This window comes from Acinonyx jubatus, chromosome X (genome assembly GCF_027475565.1).
Source record: "Acinonyx jubatus isolate Ajub_Pintada_27869175 chromosome X, VMU_Ajub_asm_v1.0, whole genome shotgun sequence".
Classification (NCBI taxonomy): Eukaryota; Metazoa; Chordata; class Mammalia; order Carnivora; family Felidae; genus Acinonyx; species Acinonyx jubatus.
In genome coordinates, this window is record NC_069389.1 from 110,960,057 (window position 1) to 110,986,010 (window position 25,954).

The window sequence follows — 25,954 nt, forward strand, 5'->3', positions numbered from 1 at the left end:
ACATACTTTGTTCAAGCTTGTACGACCGGTGCTCTATTTTAATAGCATAGACTATTACCACTGGAAACCCAGACTATATAGAACAGTTCACGTGATGCTTTGCAAAAAGCCCCAAGTGTAAGTGCTACTGATCAATGATTCACTCTCTTTGTACTAAGATAATGGAAAAATTAGAACCAGCCACGTAACTGGAATACACTGGACAAATACAAGAGCTAAAGATCGAAAAGACAAGTATAAAGCTGTCACACGAGGCTTTGTTCCTGGCCGTTGTCAGAATTAAATATGAGAAAATAAACATTTGGTCCTTCTACTTAATTTTCAGAGATTGTCCACTTATTCTGTACTATCATTGTCAACTGCCCGAGGCTAAGAGCTGTGTTACAGTGTTTTATTACTGGCTGCCTATATTTCTAGAGGGATGCTACAAAGAAAGGCTTTGGTTGGCTGTTAGGTAAACCAAATTGATTTGTCTCTTAATCATTGGACCTTGACTTAAAAATGAAAAGAAAATTCCCCCCCCCCCACCTCGTCCTTGCCTTACAGTAACATTTACAAGCAAATCAATAGGGAAGCAGGAATTTACAGTAATTCTACAAGCAGACACGAGAGAGCAGCCCAGGGGGCTATGAACCCTGGAATGTGATTTCTGCCGTGTACCTGGCCATGTTTTCTTTGGATCTGCCCCCACAAATGAAAACGGACTGTTTCAGAAAAGAAAAAAAAAAACCACCTGAAAACCTTCGTTCACGTTTTGCAGATGTGGGCGTGTGCCATAAACAGCCATTAAAAACAGCCATTTGTAAGCAAATTAAATGAGCATCAGATTCTCATCTCTCAGTAATCCACCGAGTGGTAGACATAGAAAACAATGGTAATTTGCTGAGATGTTCTCAGCAATAACTTCTGATAAAACCCTACCAAAAAACCTTGTAAAAAAATCATGCGCTAGAGCACCTGGGTGGCTCAGTCGGTTGGGCGTCCGACTTCGGCTCAGGTCATGATCTCACAATTCGTGGGCTCAAGCCCCATGTCGGGCTCTGTGCTGCCAGCTCGGAGCCCGGAGCCTGCTTCGGATTCTGTGTGTCCCTCTCTCTCTGTCCCTCCCCTGCTCACGCTCTGTTTCTCTCTCTCTCTCTCAAAAATAAACAAACATGAAAACACATTAAAAAAAATCGTGTGCTTTCTGGACACCAGCCTTTCCGCACAATGCCTCCATGGTCCCACCTTCGTTCATTTTCAGATTAGATATCAGTCTAAGCAACGCATGCTGTCCGAGGGACAGAATCTGAAGTGCTCTGAGACAGTCACTTCAGCAAAGAGGGACAAATTCCTCAAATGAGGCGGCCTTTCTCTGAAAGTGAAACAACAGAACCTTCTCTTCTCTTCTGGGCATCCACGAAATCTGGGTCACTCCGTCATCTCACCGATTCTCACCCAGTGCATGGATTAGAGAGTCCTCTCTGGGGGTTATTTCAGCCTAGGGGCACACTTGACAGGTCCTCTGAAGGTTCACACAAATTCAACCTGGTCAAGAAGAACGTATTTCCAAGGCAACTACTGCATATAGGAGCCGAAGCGTTCTGTTTACGGGCTGTGAAACCCCCCCTCTGGAGGATTCTCCCAACGGTGGGACGCGATGTGCTCAGGCAGGTCCCGCAAAAGGGCTGCATTTAACGTCTCGTGTGATGGTCGCATTCATTCATTCACGTATACACGGTTTTCCGACGACCCCGCTGTATGCTTGGGTGACACAAAGAGTTCACAGGTAAATAAGTAGGGGCCTCAGGAAACTTGCAGTGTATTTGCAGGCGGGGTTTTAGGACAACAGAGGAAGCCCGCTTTCGCCCTCACTGGGGGCTGCAGAGGGGCAGCGTTCACAGAGAGGGTGTTATTTTAGCTGACCTTTGAAGGATGGGCAGGAATTCAGACCAGGAAAACGGGAAGGACTTAAAACTCCGGGGCACCTTCAAGTTCATGCACAATCTCTCCCGTCCACGAGCTTCACCTTCCGTTTTCACTGCGACTGATCGAGCTGGCGCCCTCTGACCTCTCCACTGGCCTGCTGTCATAACCTCCGAATTGGTCTCTCCTCTTCTGCTAGCAGATTCCCGCCCCCCAAGCAAAGTTCCCTTCCTTGGGAACTGTTGATGGTGTCACCTGCCTTACAGTAAAACGAGCGGCTTGACATGGCATCTAAAATTCCCCAGGGGCACCTGGGTGGCTCAGTCGGTTGAGAGACGACTTCGGCTCAGGTCATGATCTCACAGTTGGTGGGTTCGAGCCCCCAGGTCGGGCTCTGTGCTGACGGCTCAGAACCTGGAGCCTGCTTTGGGTCCATGTCTCCCTCTTTCTCTGCCCCCCGCCCCGCTTGTGCCCTCTCTCTCTCAAAAATAAAACAAAAAACATTAACAAATTTTTAAAAATTTAAGATTTCCCACAAATTGCGGGGTGCCTGGGTGGCTCTGTCGGTGAAGCTTCCGACTCTTGATTTCGGCTCAGGTCATGATCTCAAGCTTCATGAGATCAAGCCCCGTGTCGGGCTCTGCGCGGACAGCATGGAGCCTGCCTGGGATTGTCTCTCCCTCTCGCTCTCTGACCCTCTCCCGCTTACATTCTCCCTCTCCCCCTCTCTCTCAAAACTAAATAAAAGCTAAAAGAAATAAAAAATACAAACAAAATAAAATTCCCCACCATTCAGACTCACGTGTGCCTTTGTGCCTTTCCAGATGCTGCTCATTTCCTTCGCTTAGGATGTAATTCTTCTGCCTTTACCTACTGGCTTTCCTCTCATCCTTCAAGGCCTAGGTCAGCTATGACTGCCTCCAGAATCACAGAGGATCTCTTAAGAGAGATCCTCAGAGCTGATGACATGCAAATTGGTGCTCCCTTAAGCCCTCCCTACACCTCTAGCTGGTCCCATGACTCAGGCACATGCATGAGCAGCTCCAGATGGCAGGGAACTTGTCGTATTTTCTGAACCCACCTTCTACCCTCACGGCCGACCGGTCGGGCTGCCTCGCACACAGCAGACCGCTTACCTATCACTCACGGGATTCGGATTTCAGAGATTCCGATTTAAGTCTTGGAAATTCCAGGATTCAGAAGTATCAACCAGTAAAAAGTCGGCAGGGAACTTCCTTAATACCATATGGAATCAGCTGTCTGCAGAAGGAGGCTGTCATTGCACGGACAGATCCTGCACGCGCGATTTAGCATCTGTTAAGAATAACAGATACTACACAGATGCTGGCACCTACGACGTTAGGAGGCAAAACTTGGCGATTGTTACAACTATTGGAAAATGGCAAGGAAGGACTCAATGAGCTGGATGCTCTGTCACATCCTGGCAATTTCTTAGTCATCACCACTAAATTTGGACTCAAAAACTCAGTAGAGCGGGAAATGAGGCCAAAAAAAGAATGTGGAAGCAACCAAGGGACTGTTCTGTTCTGTGTGTGTGTCACTGTCATTTCATCCAGTGTTGGAATGAGTAGGCAGAAGAGGCTTCGTTTTTATCCAGTGCGGAAAAATGTGAACATCCCACCCGACACAGGAAGGGCTCGCAAAGGGAAGAGGGGTACGGCCGCGTCTCTGTCTCAGCAATGAGTCACATCAGTAACACGTACTGGATTTGACCCTATCAGGGAAGCCCTGTTCAGGGGATGCCGGGAAGACACAGGGCAAGGAATCAACGTCCTCTGATTGATCGGGAGATGATTAGCAGTGCTCTCGAAAAAGGTACCGTTGTAATCTAAGAAACAGAACAAACATATGGGAACATGGCGGGGGGAGGTAAGAGAAAAGAGGGAAACAAACCAGACACTCTGAACGATAGAGAACAAACTGAGGGTTGATGGAGGGGTGTTGGGTGGGGGGATGGGCTAGACGGGTGATGGGCATTGAGGAGGGCACTTGTTGGGATGAGCACTGGGGGTTATACGGAAGGGATGAACCACCGGGCTCTACTCCTGAAACCAACACTGCACTGGGTGTTGACTGATATTTAGATAAAAATTTGAAAAGAGAAAAAAATACAGAAAAAGGTACCCTAGTGGCCTTGAGCATCACTTTTCTGAATTTCACACGCATGAGATAAATGTCTGCCATCATCATAAATGAACGCTTTCAGGAGATGCCAAGCATTCCCTGCATAGTCGCTAAGAAGTTATCTGGCATGGGTACAAAAGAAAGGGTGCTTTCTTGTATCTTACAACGTTTTATGCATCGATTTCTCTTAAAAGTTGTTTCTCTCGCATATGTATGTATTTTTTTTCCAGAGGAATAACGTCTTTTTGGTTCATGAACTAATCAATCTGTCTTTAAATCTCCTCTGTGCCATCCTCTCTATTCTCCTTGAAGTTCGAGGTTAGTGTTTTCTCGGTGAATATTGAACCTTTTTACCTAAAGAATCCATACCAGTTAGCGATAATGACTCTATTTGGGGTAAGGGAGAAGGACCTATGCAGAATGAGCAGATCCAGGAGCAAAATCGACCATTTCTCTTTACCAATTTAGACACTGTTAAAGGGGGAATCGTTTCTTGGAGGTTGAGATATCACTGACAAGAAGGAAACATCTGAAGCCTTCTGCATCACGTTCCAAGAACACACTGGAGAACACCTCTAGCCACAAACGGTAATGGTCAGCCAGCCTTATCGGGGCTCAAGACCTCTACACAGACTCTGAGAGGCACAGAAGAAGGCATTAGCACAATCGGTAACGTTGGTTATGTGCAAACAACCCCCAGAGTCAATGGTGTGCCGGAAAACACCTTTGCCCCAGAAGGAAAGGCTTTGACCTGTGTAAAGCACTCTTTTCTATTAGGGTCAGAAGAAGCAGGAGTGCCCTGGGTTGCCCTGACTCTGAGAGTAAAGTATGGAGAGGGCGCGATACCTCTCTGGCCTCCTGGAGCTGAAGCCAGGTCAGAAGCACCTTGGGCTGTGGTGGCAGTTTCCCCAAGGGCAGCCACGGAGGGGCCGTATCACTCAGCAGCTGCTGTGGACCTACATCCCTGGGGGCTATGACCGAAAAGGTGAGGGCTAAAAAGGATCCGTACATCCTTTATGTCATCTCAGTGCCCTAAACACATCTCCAGCACCAACAGACGCACGCCGAGACCAATACCTTCCTGATAAAGGTTAAGTCACTCAGCAAACACAGGCCTTAACAGCAGATTGTTCATACTCTGGCCCCCTTTCGCAGCTACGGTACCACTGGTAAGGTGGCCGCGTTTCATTGGAGTTCGCACATCGGTACGATGGGGAGCTTTGGGGATTGCCAGGCATACCGTAAATGTTCCCCTTTAGCACGTTTCTCTCGAAGGAAGTATTTTGTATTTTTATTTGTTAATCAAATGGTTATTTATTTTTGAAAGAGAGGGGGCGTGCGCTTCCAAGTGGGGAAGGGGCGGGGGGGGGGGGGGGGACAGGGGATTCGGAGCGGGCTCTGTGCTGACAGCAGAGAGCCCGACGCGGGACTCGAAGTCACGTACCGTGAGATCGTGACCTGAGCCGAAGTTGGACGCTCAACAAACTGAGCCACCTCCCTTTAATCCTCTCACTTCCGGCCTCCTGTCTTCCGGCCACATTTGCATAGCCTGACAATCCAATTAATTTAACAATTACTGCCAAAAGCAAGGCTCACTCTTCTAATTCTGAGCCATGTTCGGATGACAATTAATTCTCTAGATTTAAAGTTAGCAGGTTACTTAAGCACGTCTGACTCGTGTGTTTCAATTATTCCCCAGCCTAACGAACATAATATGCAAATTAAAACTAGATTTCCAACTCTGTTAAAAAATTTAAAAATAGAACCTTAAAATACAAATCATACCCATGGGGGGTGACGCTGTAACTATACCTATATTCTCTACACAGGTCTCCCCTCGATCAGTGATTTAGAAATCCAGGATTAATTATTATGTTCAGGACTTTGATGTTCTCTCCCAGGGTATATTCGATGTGAATGAACTTCATTATTATTAAGATCAAAGAATGGGAAGGGAGAGGTTGGAGGAGAGGGGGAATCGGTACTCACCCAGGGCACCGCAGCTACTAATTCATGATAAACAGACAATGGTTTGCTCATTCAAATATCTTCTGGACTGTGAGATCCTTGAGGGCAGCTCCTAGCATAAGGCCTGGCTTACAGTCAATGATCAGTTTCCCACATGGTGAAAGAAATACACGAAAGAATGCAGTCACATATGCAGGGAGCTCGGAAGCTCCCTGGTCCAGATCCAGAGAAGGGTTATATGGCACCCCAGGAAGAGAGGGCTGTTTCCCAGTGGACACTGAGGAGTCAGAACCTGCCTGCGAGGGCAGAGAGAGCAGTGGCTAAAAGGACAGAGGAGGAGGCCTACAGATACATTCAACTTTAGAAACTGGAGACGGAGGAGAGCAAGAGAGAGGAGGGAGGCATGAGGGCCGGAAGGAGAGGAGGCGGGGAGGGGGAAAGACAAGAGGGAGTAACAGGGACCAAATCATGCTTCAGCTACAAGAATGAAGACACTTCGTGTTAACCAAGAGAGGGGCGCTAAACTTCTACTCTTGGTCTCTGGGTCTGCAAAGAGCTAAACATTTCAATTAAGTTCTGTTCGCCCAAGCTCTGTGAAAATGGCAGGGGGTGGGTGGGGTGCAAACCCCACGGGTCCCGCTGCCCTTCCTGGATTGTCGTACAAGGATCCAAGGAGGCAAGGCGTGTGGAAAAAGGCCCCAGAAACATGCGACATGGGATGACTTCTCAAAATACGTGCCCGGAAAACCAGGCATTGATAAAGGGTCTGCTTATACATGTTTTATTAATACGGAAGAGTATCAATTCGGCCCCCAAATTGGGACTGCACGTGAATTACACCTTGTGCTTCGTGCTCTCCTCTATTTTCCACGTCTGTCTGCGGTGGACCCAAAAGGCCGTAATGCTTCAAGCCACAGCACTAAAGAAACGAGGTGCTTACGAATGGGCCTCACGAAATACCAGGTGACAAAATGACCTAAAAGTGCAGGTACGATTAAGCAACCGTTTGTAAAGAAATGCAAATTATAATTAAGATGATGGATACGGGCCTATTTTTCCTCATAGGGTTACAATGAAATTTCTTAGTAGTATGTTTTCAAATTCCAAGGTATTTAATAGATCCTTTAATTAATCTTATGTTGACCCTACAAAATATGCCAGTATGCCATAATGATTTTTTTTTTCAATTTTTCACAAAACAAAAGCCACCAAAAATATATCAAGGAGCTTGTCAACCGATGGCCTGTTTAAAACAGAATTGGGACACAGATATGGCCATACTTGAGGCCTGGAGTTCAGGGGCAGAGAGAGAGGGAGACACAGAATCCGAAACAGGCTCCAGGCTCCGAGCTGTCTGCATAGCACCCGACGTGGGGCTTGAACTTACAGACCGCAAGATCATGACCTGAGCCGAAGTTGAATGCTTAACCGACTGAGTCACCAGGTGGCCTGGAATTTATTTTATTTTTATAAACACTGAAGTAAGCTAGAAAAAAAGCAGGACAAAGAACAAAAACAATGCATCCCTTACAGAACCTAAGAGGGGCTATTTTTGTCATGATTCAAAAATCATGTGATCCAAAGGCCTCACTCAGCTCCAAACCTGGTCAAGCAAATATGTTTGGTACAATAAATAACTTTGCTACGATTTGTGATAAAGCAGATGGATGGGCCACATGTCTTCAAGGCTGCATAACTGGCTCAAGATGGTGTTAGTGTGACCCAAACCTTCCAGAAGAAGACAGATTGTTTAGGCGACGCAGTTAGGTAGCAGAAGACGTACTTCATTTTCTGTAAGACACAACACTGTGGAGAGACCATGTGACCACAACAGGAGTTTTCAAATCTTGCTGGGTTTAACCCTCCTGTTTAACAGAAGTTTGTGGCAAAGCATTTTCTTCCCAAGGGAAGAATACTTCTCTTAACTGAATAACTCCCTAAAACTTTTTTTTTTTTCTCGGTCTAGGATGTGCATTAACTCTGGATGTTGGTTTTTCCTACAGAATGGCTGACCCACGTGTATTGAGAGGGGAATCAAATATCAGACCTGATTTCTAGAAATAAACTTGCCGGTCTTCTGGCTGCTTACTAGCATTCATTCGTGCCCACTGGGCAAAGCTTGCCTGGTACTATGGTGATTTCTCATTTGTGGTGGTACTCTTCTGTGTAAGAACTTCAGAGGGGGCCCTAAAGCCAATGCCAAGAGAAGGGCCTGGGAAGTATTTGTGCACAGCCAGAGAATAAACTTTGTAGCTTGTATCTTTTGAAGTAGCTGTTGCAAACTCCTGTCTGAAAATTCACACGCCTGGGAACTCAGAAAACTTTTCCCAGAGATCCGGCAAACTGGCACGCAAAGGAGAAAGGTTCTTGCCCTGCGGATCAGAGAAAAAACCCCTGCGAGGTCGGTGGCCTATTAAAAATGAAATCATACCAAGATGGGTGCGCAGGATGTTCTGAAACTTCATTCTGGTTTGTGTTGGATAGCGGTTGTGTGAACTTTGATAGGGTCTGTCTCTGCAGCAGAGTCACTTACAATAGGCAGGCGCCTACTTCTTCAAAGACTTCTAATCTCTTCTCTCGCGCAGGTAGGGAAGCAAAGCTAGACAACAGTGGCTGCTCAAATGGAAGTCACTGAGCGTGCTTTCCACCGCAAACCATAAAACCCGGAGTCCCCGGGCAAGGTGCGAAGGCCTAATCTGTAAAACCAAGAATGAGAAAGGTGTCACAGAGGGCTACTGGACCGCCCCATCACATGGCACCTGCAAATTACTTCCGGGGATAGGAAGTTGCAAAGAAGAGTCTTCTTTCTATGAAGACCGTGCATTTCTAACTCCCATCTGCCCTTTGAAAAGAGCTCACGAGGGGATGCTATCGACAGTGACTGACCATGAATCCGAATGGGGGAAGTCGGCCCATCAATTCAAGACACAAATGGAAGAGTTCGCTCCAAGCTATGACTTTCTGAGAACCTGACTTGTGCCAAGCACGATGGGAGGCCCCTGTGTGTATATGATGATCTGGTTTAACCCTGGTCGCAGCCCTCTGTGATAACTTCAGAGGGATGGCCTGGGAGAAGAGTCCCCCCACCTCCCCACAAGGGACAAAACCATGGGAAAGAAGACCTTAACAAGTCCGTTCTTTATAAATTTGGTCGCAAGCGTGCCTTTTCCCACAACTCATCGCTGTGTAAGACAGAGGCTGCGATATCCACTCTCCTCTACATGACAGTTCCAGTATCTGCCGAAGGTCCAGCCCTTCCTCCTCTTCGTGTGTCCTGCCTCTCTGAACCCTGAAGATCTCTGTTCAAACCCGCCTCTTCCACTTTCCAGACGGCTGACTGTGGGCAAAAGCCTGGGCTCCCATCCTGCACCCATGAGAGAAGACCAGCAGTGTGTGCCTCAGAGTGGGGACCACAGGAGGCGTGGAAGGCAGCTAGTGTGCGTGTGAGTGCCCGCTGACTCTGGGATCCCTTCCCTCGCCTTAATCTGCACTTCTGGTGTGTGTGTGGGGGGGGGGGGGCGGTTCATGTTACACATTAAAGTGTATGCATGAGAATCGCTTTCAGCAGTGATTCCTTTTCAAGGCTAACAATACATGAGCTCTGAATTTGGGGCCTAAAATATCCTAAGATTCTAAAATTTGCATTACTATAATGTGTACCAGTGGAACGCACATCATAGTAAAGAGATCTGTGCAGCAATCCAGTAATAATGGGCCAGACGGCATTTGCATGTCTCGTTTTAATCACTATGCCACCAAAAGTACAACATTATTATCTCACTTCTTTTGTTCCAAACCACTGTTTTGCTACTTCTACTTTCATAGTGTAGGTTACTAATAACAACGGTCATGAAAAAATCTAATAGTCCTTTATGTTTAAGCTGTGCCTACTTTGAAAGTTTTCTCTGACTGCTTAAATTGTCATGGCATTCAAGTGACAGCTAAGGGACAGTTTGATAGCGATGATGATGACAAAGGGAATGATTCTAATGGATTCTGGTAGACTTTTTTCTTCTGTCTAAAGGGCTCTTTTTACCGCTGAAGAAATGGGACCAGAGATGCTAAGATATGGGAACCGGGTTTTCATACTCTCTTTTAGAGAAAAACTCCAGAGCAGGGACGCCCCCCTTCCAGAGGAAGCCGGAATCTGTTGAAGGTGGCTGGTGTTGACATGTGAGAGGTCCTTATTTTGAGGATGCTTTCAGGGCTGCACAAACACTTAAGACTCTGCAGCCTGATCTGTTCCTGAGCTGCAGAGAGGGGAGGAAGAGTCCTGACACACAGCTCGGCCTCAGCTGCGCTTTCTTCACACCGCCAGACAGCTTTCCATTAATGCGTTCATTTACCATTCTCCGAGATCATGCCCTGAAAAGTTCATTCTTCTTCTTCTTTTTCTTAATATTTATTTTTGCGGGGGGGGGGGGAGGGTCAGAGAGAGAGGGAGACACAGAAGCCGAAGCAGGCTCCAGGCTCTGAGCTGGCAGCACAGAGCCCGACGCGGGGCTCGAACTCACGCACCGCGAGATCATGACCTGAGCCGAAGCCGGACGCTTAACCGACTGAGCCACCCAGGCGCCCCGGAAAATTCATTCTTCTATTGCCAAATGTTCATGGCCGAATTTCAACACATTCGATTTGTTTTCATTCTCTACCCTAGGAGGTTTCCGGGGATGACCCCAGAGCATGTTTACTGAGACTAGGTACAGATGTGGGTGATGGGTAAGGAGACACAGAGATCAATCTAGGAAGATGTGTGTGTGCGTGCGTGTATGTTGCAAGGGAAGGGGAGGAGAGAGGGAGCGAGCACATGCCCGAGAGAGAGAGAGAGAGAGAGAGAGAGAGAGAGAGAGAGAGAGAGATGGGGTGGGGGGAAAAACAGACAAAAAGTGAACACACAGAAAGTCAGTGTGAAGATTTGTTTTCTCTAATTCTGTAGTCCTGTGACCCTCTGCGAAATGCCTGCCATCCGTGCACCCCCACCAAGGTTGAACGGGGAAGGAAGGTGGGAAAGTGAATTGTCTTTCCTCTGCTGAGGAAAATCTGTTTCCGGTCCCAACTCCCAGGTGTGCTCAGAGCTCGGGGAGAAGCTGCCCGCCCAGGGCAGCTTATGTTCTCCTGCAAAGTCAGTACCTCCAGAGGAGCCTGATGGAAGAATAAACCTACTTCTTGCTGGGGAGTTTCCTGTGTGTAACACACATCCAACTCTGAAAACAACGAAGAGATCGGTTTCCCTGAGAAACTCGGGGTTGCTGTGGACAAGTCGCGTGAAAGTTCATTAAAATAAGACACTCTGAAGGCTGCTAGCATCAAGCAGGCTATTTCGTAAGAGAAATGTCACGCTTAGGCGTGTAGCTATGTCGCGGTAAACAAAACCGGTTCCCTATTTATGACCAAAGTGCCGTCACCAGCGATCCATTTATTACCACCGCAGTGATGCCTGAATTCTAAAAACGCCGTGCTTTTCGGGAGGGTTTAAACCAAGTATCCAGCCAGGATTCACAAATAAGCTTTCGGTAGCTTCGCTTAAATTAAATGTGGCTTGTTCTGTATATCCTGAGATACCGTAACATTTTTATAGTAATTTTTTTAAAGGGTTTGGATGACGTTTCATGTTGAAATCGGCAAATTACACTGCTTTATCAAAATATGCAATTTAGATTTTCAAATATTTGTTACCTAAGTATTACCGTAGGTGAAAACACAATGCCAGAATATATAATATAAACTGTGAGACTCTGTAAAAATGATTAATACTTCATAAGCTTCGCACAACCATGACCTATTTGGAATAATTTTCGGCTTTCATTTTCAACAGTGTAGACCGTTAAAGCATTTGCATGAGAATGTAAGATGCATAAATTATCCCTGCAGGGAACACTTAAAACTTAAGGTAATTACATAGCATCGAAGTGGTTTCAAAGAACTCAAACAAAATAACAAATAATTCTACAGTCACTCTTTAAAATGATTATTATTCTCTGTTCCCGGTGATCTGGATCACGAAAATCCCTCTCTTTGCAATTACATTCGCATTACCAATTCTGACTTTTGTTCTCTTACCATCGAGCTCTTACAGCTGGCCCTGAAAATCTGCATGCTGGAAAAGCTGAACTAGACAGCTAGTACAGATGAATTCTCCGGTCATGTTCATGCTGGGAACAGAACCATAACACTCCCTTAATATCTCTTATCATTATCATTGCTCCTGTTCGACATCTTTTAACGGCTCCCTGCTGCCTACAGGGTAAAATCCAAACTGCGTGGCCTGGTGTCCAAGGCCTTTCACAATCTCACACACGTTCCCCTACGAATCTAGCAAGAACGTTCCTCAACTTAAGCCAGATTGGAGAAATAAGGCCAGGGCCAAACGTAGCAGAGATCTGTCTCCTGAATGGGAAAATGTCTCCTCCGAACCAATTACTGCGCTTCGGAGGCTGGGGGAGCCACTGGGAGTGCAGAGAATTACTGGGTCACAGGGAATATGTAACTGATCTCCTCCTGAGTTTCTTCCTTATGTTCTGCATGGCTATGATTTTTTTTCATTCAAAAAAATGACGTGCACTTCTCGAACATCCGAGCAGCCTCCCGTCATGATTCCGCGTGCTGGGTTTGCAACTCTTTGGTGGCTCCCAGCTAATGATCGGCACCTCCTCTTTTCACGGCACACAGAGGAAAAAGTATCACACGTCATTAAAAAAATACAGGACTCAAAAAAAAATGGGGGGGGGGCGCCTGGGTGGCTCAGTCTTAAGGTTAAGCGTCCGACTTTGGCCCAGGTCATGATCTCACGGTTCGTGAGTTCCGGCCCCACGTCGGGCTCTGTGCCGACAGCTCGGAGCCTGGAGCCTGCTTCGGATTCCGTGTCTCCCTCTCTCTCTGACCCTCCCTAGCTCACGCTCACTCTCTCTGTCAAAAAATAAACAAACTGTAAAAAAAAAATAAAATAAAAAAAAAATAAAAAAAATACAGGACTCTCAGGTAAATTTAAATTTCAAATAAACGTACAATTTTTTTTAAAGGGGGGGTAATGAAATTATATCTGAACAGAAGAAAGCTAAATCACTCGTCTCATACTAATTTTTGCCAGGTGGCTGGTGATGGAAAAAATCTACACTGGCAAATATGCTGCATATATTACTCTAAAGATAATCGGGGCGGGGGGCTAAACCTTTAAACGTTCACAATATTTGGTCTTTTACAGCTCATATTGATTCCATACAAAGGTTATTCTAAATGCATGTGATTGGTGTATGAGAAGCTGTATCACCAAGGCATCGTCTATTCATGAATCGTATCAGCAGTTGGACCGCTTCTCTTTCTTTAACCTCTCGGATAGAATCAATCTGGGATGTTGGCACATGACGGGGCCTACTATATCCCTCAGCATCGTGAGGGTGCAAACAACACTCCTTCTCCAACAGAAAGAGAAAGACACGGACCTGCGCGGAGATCACCGTCCTCGGAATTAAACTCTCTCACTTAGCTGCAGGCAGAAGTGGTGAAACGCGGAGTACCAACTGAAACAGATAGTTGACAGAAGGGTGACTGACGACTGTAAGGGAGACAGGGCGCACCAGACGTACAGCCTTTTCCTGTTCTACCCGAGTTATGTCCCCAGGGAGGGGGTCGTGTGGGTCCGGCATCCAATGCTTCCCTCTCCCTCCCCGTCACAGATCCATTTTCCCTTTGCTCTGAAACCCACCGTTGGAGAGAGGAGACACAGAGATGTTCTGCAGTTGAGTCTCAAATGCCAATGTGAGACTCAAGTTCAGGAGAGGAGAGGAGAGGAGAGGAGAGGAGACATTCGCTTACATGTGCTGGTTCACATCAGACGATGCATTTTCAGATGAGCCTTGCTATTCTACACCGTTCCGCAGGTAAAGCAGGGTATGAGTTCCGGCCGCAGAGACGAGTCAGTTTATGTACAGAATCACAGTGCGTGATCTGCTTGGTGAGTCACAGCTTCTCGAAACAACATCTTTATATAATGGCTATTGTTTTGTAGAATGTGCAGTATCATGGCTAGCTGACTTGCGGAGACTGATTATTTTAGATACCATTTTATGGGGATTATACTCATTTAAGTCAACCAAGATTTCTTAAGGGCCTATCAATGTGCAGTTGCCTTCTCCAGACGGTTGTCCAAAGAGCACTTCCCAAGCTGCCTCCAGAGCTCGTGCAGTGCCCCAAAGTGTGCTCTTACAGTGAGAGACAACAGACCCAAACTGACTTCTGTAGTCCCCAGCAGCCCAGCCAGATAGAGCCCTACTATGCATAAACAGCTTCCTACTAGGATAACCTGACTGAGCATTTCTTCCATTGGAAAATGATTCATTTGAATCATTTGATTCCAACGATTCATTAATTCCATCTGTTATAATTAAGTGTTCTAGTGTCAGCGGCTGCTAAGCATTTACCAGTCTTGGAAAAAGTGTGGCCGTCCTAGGTCAAGGGATAAATTGGAATAGAAATAGCTGATGTTGAATCCTAAAAACAGATTGTTCGGAATCACAAGAGGACGACCAAAGTCGCCACCGTGAGAGAGTACCTAAAAGAACATGTACGTTGTCCATCCTATGTCTAGCCGAACGTGAGTCGATTTGATCTCAGTGAACTGTAAGTGATACTGTGCATTATATGCTTGTATAAGATAATAAGGCTCCATTTTTAAATCGCCGTCCTACATGGTGAGATCACGAGCGCGCCAATCACCCGACATGATATGCTTCAAATACACTTTGGTGTCACTACCGTTCTATTTCCTGCCATTCGGATCTACTGAGAGAATGTTTACAGAAGCTGGATATTTGCTGAAAACCATAGGGGAAAGGAATGAACAGGGAGGCTGTAAGCTAAGTGAGCAGAATAAAGGACAGTACAAATATTCTGAGTAAACACTAAGAGGGCTTCAAACCTCAGAGCTTTGATGGTGGTGCCATAGGCCATGCCCTGCTGTCAGGGATTTTGCTAATTTTCTAGCATTAGAAGGAAATAGGAGAAGGCAAATTAAATAGGTGTGAAGCCATTAGAACCGCAGTGTTTAATTTCACGTAGTGTTTCATTTTGCGCAAACACGTAAAATTATGTGCACAACTCCAATACGAGAGCAAAGAGGGGCGCCTAGTGGCTCAGTCGGTTAAGCGTCTGACTCTTGCTTTCAGCTCAGGTCACGATCTCACGATTCGTGGGTTTGAGTACCACATCGGGCTCTGTGTTGATAGCACGGAGCCTGCTTGGGACTCTCTCTCTCTCTCTCTCTCTCTCTCTCTCCCCTCCCCTCTCCCGCTCATGCTGTCTCTCTCTCAAAATAAATAAATAAACATTTAAAAAAAAAAAAAGCAAGCAAAGAGATGATGTGCAAACAGCATCCGGTCACTGGAGGACGGACATACATCCAAAGCCAGCGTGAGAACTTCTCCAGGTTCCGTATTTGACTTCGGAACAACATTAACTCTCTGTCCTTCTAAATAGTCTCCATGTTTACCCACAGTTGCTTACTGTATATTGAGTGAGCAATAACAGGTTCAATTTTCGTGGAGCCTGAGTCACAGCCTGGTAGTAAATTAGGTGCTCAGGAAGGTGCATTACTTCCTGGAGGCCACTGAGCCATCACTTAAGGCATAATATGCTTGCTTTGGTTTATAAAGATGCTGCTGACTCACTTCAGTGGGAGTTGTTTTTCCTGCATTGCTGACGGCCGAGTTCAATGAATGTACTAGTTTTTTTCCTCCTTGCAGTATGGATGGGATGGCCTGAACTAATTACACATTCCTGCCGATCCCATGGTGACCCACAGCACGAATGCCCACGACGCTGGGTTCACGTCTGAGGTTCATCCTGCAGCTGTGGAACAAAGCACAGTCAGCGAGGGCTGGGGGAGATCATGGCCTCCCCGGCAGCATTCGCTGACTGCGGTAGCTGGCCACTGGTGCCATAAAGGCCATCCTTGCAGGTAAACATTAATTTACAATGTAAGGCAAATCATGCGGCTCCTCCACGCCGCACCTTGCGATGGTTTCCCATCTCAGGGCCAGAGCCGAAGTCCTGGCCTTGGACGGCAACACCACACGCTACCCAATCCCGGCTACTTCGCGGTTCTCATCTATCATTTGCTCTCTTCCGCATTTTAGGCCAGGCACACTGGCTTCCTAGCTTGTCCCTTGAACACGCCAAGCATCTTCTTACCTCAGGGCCTTTGAATTTGATGATGTCTCTGTCGGGAATGTTTTTCTTTCAGATTTCCACCTGAACCCTCCCCTCTTGTCCGTCAAATGCCACCTTCATAGAGAGGCTTTCCCTGACCACCCCTACGTGGAAGTGGTCCCTGTCTCTCAGCATGCCCTATCCCCTTAATCCTGCTTGTTTATTTGCTAAAGCCAATTATATATTCGTTTATTTGTCTACCATCTGTCTACCTCGTCTAGAACATAAGCTCCACAAGGGCGGGGATTATGTTTTATACGCTATCTTCTGGCATCTCGAACAGTACGTGAAGTTCTGTATTCGTGCCATAAAAATTTGCTGGATGAATAGATGCATGAATCCTGGTGGCCTGATAGATTAAAGGCGCGAATTATTCCAGGTTATTAAGGTCTTTGTAGAAGTATTAAAGAATCAGAACTGTCACAAGATGATACTTAGTCTCCTCTTGCTATTGGGGCTTTCGTTTTCACTGTGGTTATGATCTGCATTGTGATTATACACGAGCATCGCTGCCCCAAGCAACAAAATAAACCTTTACTAATACTCTTTTGAGCTGTACACGAAAGGTTACTCAGAAAAAAGGGTAGGTCACGATGAAAGGAAATAGCTAAAAAGAATACCTTTGAAAAGTGTGCCAACAGGTAATTAATCATTGAAAGCGGCAAATCGTGATGGCTAGTAAATTTCAAGGGCTTATCTCGGTAATATATGAAAGTGCAATCTTCTTCTTAGCATATTAGAAATGTCAGCTCATTGTACTGAACAAAAGAATAAACGAAGAATACATATTTCCAAAGAGGATGCTATTATTTTTGATGATTTCATTAAAATACATGAACAAAAGATTAAAACACTAAAATATCAAGAGGAGTTTAGCCAGGGACCTAGTGTCTAACTCCGACATGTTTTTCATGGAAGCTTAAAGCCTGACATGGTCTGTGCCTAAATGGTTCCGTGCAGAACTCAGGTATCTCCAGCTACTAACGACACATCTGTGTCCAGAATGGTTTTCCGGAGTGTAGAATACGTCATCCTCGCATTTCGTGGCCGTGGACCACATTTTCTTTTCAACCCACCAAAACAGGGAGAGACATCTTTTTTTTTTGAAAGGGAGATGTTAAGGGAGAAACAAAATGCCACACCTTGCTCATTAAGGACAATGGATAGAAAACGCACTTGGGTGCCACACTTCCAATATTCTTTGGAGAAAGGAATAATGAATGTGCAAGGAAGCACAATGCGGGAGAAAGAGAGCAGAATGGCTGAACGTGTGAATCACGTTCGACATTCGTAAACTTATCTGATACCGTCAACGGCAACAAATGCGACGCTGGAAAAGAGGAGAAACGATCCTAAGGGTAGTGGCAAGTGGCTGCCCACGCTCTGCTCCTCCGTTTTACGTTCCATATGAAGGCAACTTTGTGTACTGGTTGAGAGAACAGGTCTTAAAGCCAGAAAGTGGCAGAGCTGGGATTAGAACTCACGTCTGACTGGGGAACTTTGGGCGTGTACTGGAACTTCTGGTCTAGGTCTCCTCATCTTTAAAATGAGGAAAATAATAGTCCTGTCTTCATAGGGTTGTCGGGAGGATCAAATAGGCACGAATTTGTAAAGGGCTGCCGGGCTCATAATCAGGTATAGAATTTTCTAAAGCAGACGTTTTAAACTCGGGAACAATGGAATACTACTTGGCAATGAGGAAGAATGAAATCTGGCCTCGGGCAGCAACGTGGATGGGACCGGAGAGTGTTGTGCTAAGCGAAATAAGTCCTACAAAGACAGATACCATATGTTTTCACTCTTCTGTGGATCCTGAGAAACTTACCAGAAGACCATGGGGGAGGGGGGAAAAAAAGGTTAGAGAGGGAGGCAGCCAAAACATAAGAGACTTAAAAACTGAGCATGAACTGAGGGTTGATGGGGGGTGGGAGGGAGGGGAGGGTGGGTGATGGGCATTGAGGCACCTGTTGGGATGAGCACTGGGTGTTGTATGGAAACCAATTTGACAAAAAAAAAATTTCATATTCAAAAAATAAACAAACTCGGGAACCAACGGCAGTAGCGTAGGACAATTGCATTTACGTAGGACACAGTTACTATGTGCCTGAGTAAGATACCAGGGCAGTGACGGCTGCTAACAGAGCCGCATCACTCCCACTGTATAGACCACAGGGGGACTGACCATGGATTCGTGCGTGCAGTCAGCAGCAAATCGGCTTCAGGGTGGATGATCTAGGCGTCTCGTTCCTAAAATGGGGTGGCGGCAGGTGAATTTGTTTTCGGGGCAAATTCTGTTTTGTTTTGTTTTGTTTTTCCTCTGTCCTTCATTCATCACCCTTCGCACACAGGTTACAATCCTTCACCTTCAAGAATTTCAACAATAGTTTGTAAACATCTGGCTACGAAATCCCTGGGGGATTTCTCTGGGGATGCTCTTCTCCTCCTCTGCTCTTTCTCAGCTTTTGAGGAGCGAAGCCGCCTTCCCTGTTGCCAGGCAAGGAGTTGCAAGAGCTCAACTTTGGGTAGTGACTACTAAAAATGTGTCTCATTCTAGTGCACCTCCTTCTCGTCTGCATCCTAGTTCCTAGGCCTTTCTCGTTGCTTCGCTCCTATCCGCGTTTCACAATAATGTCACGACGCTGCTCTGCCACAGCAATCTGTTCGCGGAGGTCTTCAGCTGGTAGTGGTCACGTGTTGGTACAAAGGGGACCTTGGGTAGCTACCTGATTGTAATCAGCAGCGCAAAGCCTGTTTCTTTCATTTGATCGTAAGCTCAGAGAAGGCAGGGGCCGTGTTTGCCAATTACTGGGCAGTCAGTGGATTATTGCTTGGATGGATGGGTGGAAATATACATCTATATCTTAGAAAGCTATTACGAAAGGAGCAGAAAAAGAGTCGAGAGAAGATGGGAGCGACACACATTTATTCGGGATCCTACCAACTAGTTAAAGGAAAACGAAGAGAAGCCGAGATTAGGTGTGTAATTTGGCGGGATTACTCGGAGCAGGTGGAAAAAGGGGACAGCGGGAGAGGGTTAAAATGTGCTAAGGAGGGGCTCCCAGGGTTGACGTGTGAGGGCGACAGCTCCAGGACATGCCATTCATGCGTTCGGCACACGTTTACTGAACAGCTACTACGCGCGTGAGAATTTCAGACGCTATGCTACACACTAGGGCCACGGCAGTAGATGAGACGTAGCCGTTTTGTTGATCAGAGTTTGTGGGCTGGTGAAAGAAACAGGGGCAGGAGAGGGAGCTGTGCAACGTGCAAGTACTGCCTGGCAAGCTGCGTGCTGAAGGAGTAATCACAGTGCACCATGTGGCCATCTAGTCCGGGAAGGAGCTGGTAAGAGCATCCTGGACCCGGGTTTAACAGCCATTTATTTCATCCTGAAGACCACCGAGTTAATGCTGGAGGGTAAAAGGGGGGGAAAAACGGTGGGGAGAAACACAGCCTTTTTTTCAATCCTCTAGGTGGGTACTACTAAAATGTAAAACCAATAACAGAGACTCTTCTGGACCTTGGAAGACAGGCACGATGTCCAGGAAAACAAGAGACGGCTGGCAAACCCTGGCTCGGGAACATCGTGAGGCATCTTAACCATGGCAAGGCCATATAGAGAAAGGAATAAAGTGCTGGCTGCAGGCATTGTTAAGGCCTAATTTCCCCAACCTGGCTGACAGCGTTGAATGGAATAATCCCTTGCATTTAATGACCCCCACTGAAGCTTTTCAGACACGATGGCATTTCACAGAATCCCCCCCCCCCGCCCCCACACCCTGAGCTCAAATTCCCAATTATCGGTGAAATGACTTCTTTATATTGTTCTCCTTGAACGAAGCCTTGTTCTTTAGAAATTATAGGAAATCAATCTTAGCAAAAACAAAGCTAATTAATTGGCACATGTTAATTGACTGCCTATGGGCCGGGTACTGTACTAGATTCTTGGAAACAAATGAACAGATTTAGTTGAATCTTTAGTTTTACTTTTGATCCCCTAGGGTCTCATTTATCATGAATAAACACAACCCATTAAAGCCACTAACTTAGAGATTAGGTGCCTACGTGACTGCATCTACTATTAAAGTAACATTAATCACTCCAGGTTCTTCAACGATCTTATTAGAACCAGACACAGATGGTTCTGTAGCAATCCCTGACTTCATACCAGCACGATCACTTAAAGATGGGCCCGCGCCTTTTCCCCTAAATAGCCCGTATTAGCAGCTTTTCCCTCAAATCACGTGGGTATGCATAATCTATTGGAAAACATTATTTTAAAATGTTGACTCAGTGTTATACAACTGTATCACATGTGATGTTGGAACCACACTGCCTACTTTTTATTATCTTCATTTTTTTTTTTTTACTTTCCAGCTGTGGCGAGATGCTTAAAGAAACCCAATCTTTCACTGATGACTGGGCTGTATGAAGGCTGATTTTGGTAATCCACAACAGAAACTGTTTATTTCCCAGCATTTTGCCTGCCGGAAGAAACCAACCAACCCTCCCCCCCCCCACCCCCGGTATGATTACTGCTCTGACAGCACAAATCACAACCTGAGATATGTGATGAAAACAGGTCTTTGCTGATTCTCTTTCTGTTTCTTTTTCGAGGACTATACATACAAGACCACAGAAGATTCTAATGAAGACCCGGACAGACAGACTTGCTTCCTTCGGATTTTGAGAGTGACCACGTACAAGTTGGTAGGAAAATATTTATTAGGCCTAACTGGCTGCTGCCTTCAGAATGAGTTGGGAAAACGGCGACTGAAACTAAGCTCCCAGGGCTAAAGTATCTGTGCTCAGGAGGGAGGGATGTTTTTTCTAGGAGAGAAGGAAAAATAAATTTCTGCACTCAAGTAATTTTCCCAAGTAATTTTCAGAATGAGCACAAACGGTGAGCTTGTCCAAACAGACGAGTTTCCTTTAAAAGAAAGGTATGAGCAAATACAAGCAACAATTTCTACCAGAAATCGCCCTGGCTACAATAGCTATCAGCTGGCTGCACGGCACATGCAGGAAACTAATCCTTAAAGCCTTGTTCCCTTTTGTATGGCTGCTGAAATGAAAGCAACGAGCTAATCCAATTATTCTAATTGTGCTTTTTAAATGAAATTCTCTGACTTATTTTGGCTAGGTAGATAATTTCAAAAGTTAAAATTATGACAAATTTGAATTCAATTTACCACTACAGAAGAATAATCATTCTTATAAAAGTGTTACAGGAAATAACTTTTCAGTTTGTGAGCATTCCTGTTGTCTAGAGAAGCTTACAGAAGCCCAGTTACATTGTGTTTGATCACGGACTTACTAGTGGGGAAGGACCTCTGGCTCTGTCACCAGACGTTAGTAAACACTGGTTAGGAGCCATGAAATTTACCTGGATTTCCAACTTAATCTTTTTTTTTTTAATTTTTTTAATGTTTTTGTTGTTGTTGTTGTTGTTGTTCTTTTCGAGAGAGAGAGACAAAGACCATGAGCGGGGGAGGGGCAGAGAGAGAGGGAGACACAGAATCCGAGGCAGGCTCTAGGCTCTGAGCTGTCAGCACTGAGCCTGATGCGGGGCTCAAACTCACAGACCGCGAGATCATGACCTCAGCCAAAGTCGGACACTTAACCGACTGAGCCATCCAGGCGCCCCTGGATTCCCAACTGAATCTTCAAAGGATTTAATCTTTAATCGTAAAAGGAAACCATGCCCTTAAAAGTGAAATGCTGTAGCCTTCCCTGAAAATCTTCTGGGCTGTGAATAAGAGACAGAAGCCCAATCATTTTTTTTTCTTTTTGAGAGAGAGAGGTGGGGTGGGGGGGCATGTGCAGAGGAGGAGCAGAGAGAGAGAGAGAGAGAGAGAGAGAGAGAGAGAGAGAGAGAGAGAGAATCCCAAGCAGGCCCCGTGCTCAGCTTGGAGCCCAACAAAACCTGAGCCAAAATCCAAGAGTTGGATGCTTAACCAACTGAGCCACTCAGGCACCCCTTATAGGAATGGTTTTATTTGATTCAATAATTGGGATATAATGAGAAGTAGAATCAAGTTGTGCAAATGTTCATGACAAACACTCGCTAAGCACGATTTCTTTAAATGCGACACAAATTTCATGAGGTGGTTCTAACTAACCTTTATCACCGTAGTTGTTGGGAAAAATAAAACACAATCCTCGATAAAAATTCTAACTTGCGTATTAATCAAGTTTTGCTTCTCTTTGGAGGAGGTCGAATAACAGAGAATGAACAAAGCTTCAATATAAGAAACGAGGGGATTTGCATCTACATAAAGCATCATCCAAGTCTATGAGAAATACAAAAAATTCCACATTATTGAAGATGAACTTCATGAGGTCCCAATGACATTCCCCTGACTTCTACAGGCCTGGCATTGAATGATTCGCTTCCTGAGCACTGACAAAATCAGATCCATTGTTCCTTTAATTTTACTATTTTTTTCCTATAAAAAAAGGTTTCTTTTTCTACAAGAGTGCAGTGATTGGTAATGACAAGTACAATAAAATCGAAAACGTTCTAGGTTAACAACGAAGGATTAAACTGTCTAAGCGGCAGTCAATACAGTCCCATATTCTTGCTGTGAGTTAAAAGATGCCTTTGGAAAGTGCTTTAACCATCACTTTAGTACATATATTGTTCAGCATGAGAAAATGAACTTACTAAATAATGTTTCCAAAACGCATCTGAAAATAAATGCCGCAATCAGCGATACATACACTGAATCCATGTCTGGAAAATTTCCATTTGTAGATGGTAGAAAGCATGTGTCCATGACAGAGGAATAACATGTAATTCGGGTAATATGGCACATCTGACTCTGAAAAGAGCATCTTGATTCTTTTCAAAAGTTGCCTCAGTCAGTTGAGCGTCTGACTCTTAGGTTTTGGCTCAGGTCATGATCTCAAGGTTCGTGAGTTCAAGTCCCATATCGGACTCCAAGCTGACAGTGTAGAGCCTGATTGGTATTTTCTCTGTCCCTCTCTCTCTGCCCCCCCCCCCCGCTCATTCTCTCTCTCTCTCTCTCTCTCTCAAAATAAATACATAAACCTAAAAAAGTTGCTTCTAAACACTAAAAGCAGCTCATTCTCTCTCTCTCTCTCTCTCCCAAAATACATACATAAACTTAAAAAAAAAGTTGCTTCTAAACACTAAAGGCAGCAAGGGCCTCTTCAGTTTTCCATTTGCTAATTGTTTCTAATCTATTCTGTGATAAAAAAAAACAAAAACCCCACAGTGTACTAATGGGTAACCATTAAGAAGGTGGGAATGGCTTTCGTCTAGATCCCATTCTCTCCAGGTCCAGAGAATGCATCAGCTGGGGTTTGGAGGCTCTGATGCCGACTGAGTAACGACTGAGTAATGGGACTGAGTAACGGCTGGGGGCTGTCACCAGCCGGCTGACAGACGGCATAGCTGGAGTGTCCCTTTGTTCCAGAGGCTCTCAGTGTTCACACTTCCTTTCTTATTATCTGATCAAAGCTTTACTCAGGATTTCTGAACTACCTGTGCTTTGTAAGGAGCTCCAGCTTGGACAAGACTAGCCCCTCCCTCACTCCTAAAAGCTAGATTCTGGACTAACAGACAGGAAACAAAATCAGTAGAAGTTATCCAAGAGAACAGATGACCGGAAATGTGTTTCTCCTGGAGTTCTCGATTGTGCAATGCGGTATCCAGGGCAGAAGTTTTTCTCTCCCTAATTATATTTTGCTTCAGTAGATATTAACATGATTGTGTATCTTGTGAGCCTCCTTAGATAAGGTGGAAGAATTGGGAAGTGAGCTGAGGCGGCAATGGCCTGGAATTTAACATTCTGTACATATTCCGATCACCATTTCCAGGTCCTAATTGCCTTTAATCAATTCTGAGCCAAAATGCTCAACCAAACCCTTAAAGTAGGTAACGGTACCTTCATTATTTATATACAGATGGTTGAACGCTGACTAATGAGTCTTAAGAAACAAAATCTACAAAGCAACTGCTGCCCTCCCGTGAAAACGTAAACATTAAACCCACACCAGAAACCAGGATGGCCATTTCTAAACCGAGGCCTTGTGTACAGACATCCATTAAAATCCTAAGAACGGCAATATTTGAGTTATATGCGATGCTGTATCTAGTCCCAAATGAGTCATCCTCAACTACTCTCCCTTACTTGCCAAAATGTGAGCATACAGCAAGCAAATGGACATATGGTCTCGGGCAACCTTTGCCACAGAAATTCAAATAAATAGGTCCGTTTCATTTATTAAAAAGCTAACTATCTAAAATCCAATTCTATTTCAGAAATAAGAAGGCTGCTCTGTGTGTGTGTGTGTGTGTGTACGCACACACGAGAGGTGAGGGAAAGCCTAAGGGAGAGACACGCACATTCTGGTTTACACTTTCAATGCTTTAGACTTCACTCGGCATTGTTGCAGCGGAAACTTGAGTTATTTTGGCGTCACGGTGGGGAAGCGCTACAGAAGGCCCCACGACATCATCTTCTGTGATTCACCTGTCTCTTTGGTGGCCTTCGTCATCCCATCGTCTACCAGGCTCATTTAGGGCTTCTTTAGCTCACCCCCACGGCCGCTCTTACAAACAGGCAGGTGCTGGGAGAGCAATTTCTTAAATGGCTCCATAAATGAGTAAGTAAAGAGAATGGCTGTTCCAGTGGCCTGTTTTGGCTCAATGGTGCAAACTCCCAGCTGGCGAATTCCCCAGGAAGTAACCACCGTAAGAACAATCTGTTTGATTGATGCACTGAAGTCTGAAAATTGTTATGGCACGAAGCTCCCTATCCAGATTGGGAGGAAACTTTGGCGAACATAATCTGTTAAGGACAATGATGTGAAAGTCTACCTTCCTTTTTGGGGGGTGGGGGGTGGGGAGGGGTTGCTCAGGCTCTCATGAAGCTCAACGTTATTCCAAATGATGAGTCAGTTCTGAGATATTACCCTCAATACCTGTACGGGCTCTGAAAGACACATCATGCCTTTGTTTCAGTGAAATTGCCTCATTTAAGATATTTTAGGAGGAAATATTCAGATGAGCAAGCACTGGAGTTCAGCTGAAAAAACGAACTTGTTATGAGAGAGATCAGTTGCTCATTAATCCTCAAACACTAATCTGAGGTTGTGTGTGTGTGTGAGAGAGAGAGAGAAAAAGAGAGAAAAGGAAAATAAATTAATAAAAAATTAAGTTAAAAAAAAAAATCTCTCCACAGATGGCTGGTTATAGAACACTTGGCAGTTAGAAAATGCCAAGAGGGTTTCCCACATAGGGCGGAGAAAAATGATGTTACCTCTTTTGAAAAGAGTCACTGGCAGAAAGACCAAGAAACAGGGAAGAAACAAAGAGGTGACACAACGGAACCAAATATCCAACAATGGTCCAGTTCCAAGAAGTCAGGCAATACAGAGTAACTAACTCAGCTCTGAAAAGTCCAAAGAAACAAAACTATGAGAAGTCAGTTCCCTTCTCAACCCTTTCTGCCTTCCTCACCACGGCCTCACCCAGTTCTACTCCCAAGCTGTCTTCCATTTGGCCGTGTGTCGACCTCAACACTCAAGGACACGCGGATCCAATTAGCTCCTTGGAAGCGAGGGAAGACAGTGAAGATCTCTCTATGAAAGGGGTTCTTAGGGGCCCCCCGGGTGGCTCAGTTGGTTAAGTGTCCGACTTTGGCTCAGGTCATGATCTCACAGTTGTGAGGTTCGAGGCCCGTGACGGGCTCTGTGCTGACAG

General features: G+C 45.4%; 1 protein-coding gene across 5 annotated transcripts in view; it reads right to left on the bottom strand.

Moving 5' to 3' along the window:
• The window catches only part of FGF13 (fibroblast growth factor 13), a 442,307-nt gene that overhangs the window by 2,799 nt on the left and 413,554 nt on the right, over window positions 1-25,954 (bottom strand). The window lies entirely within an intron of this gene.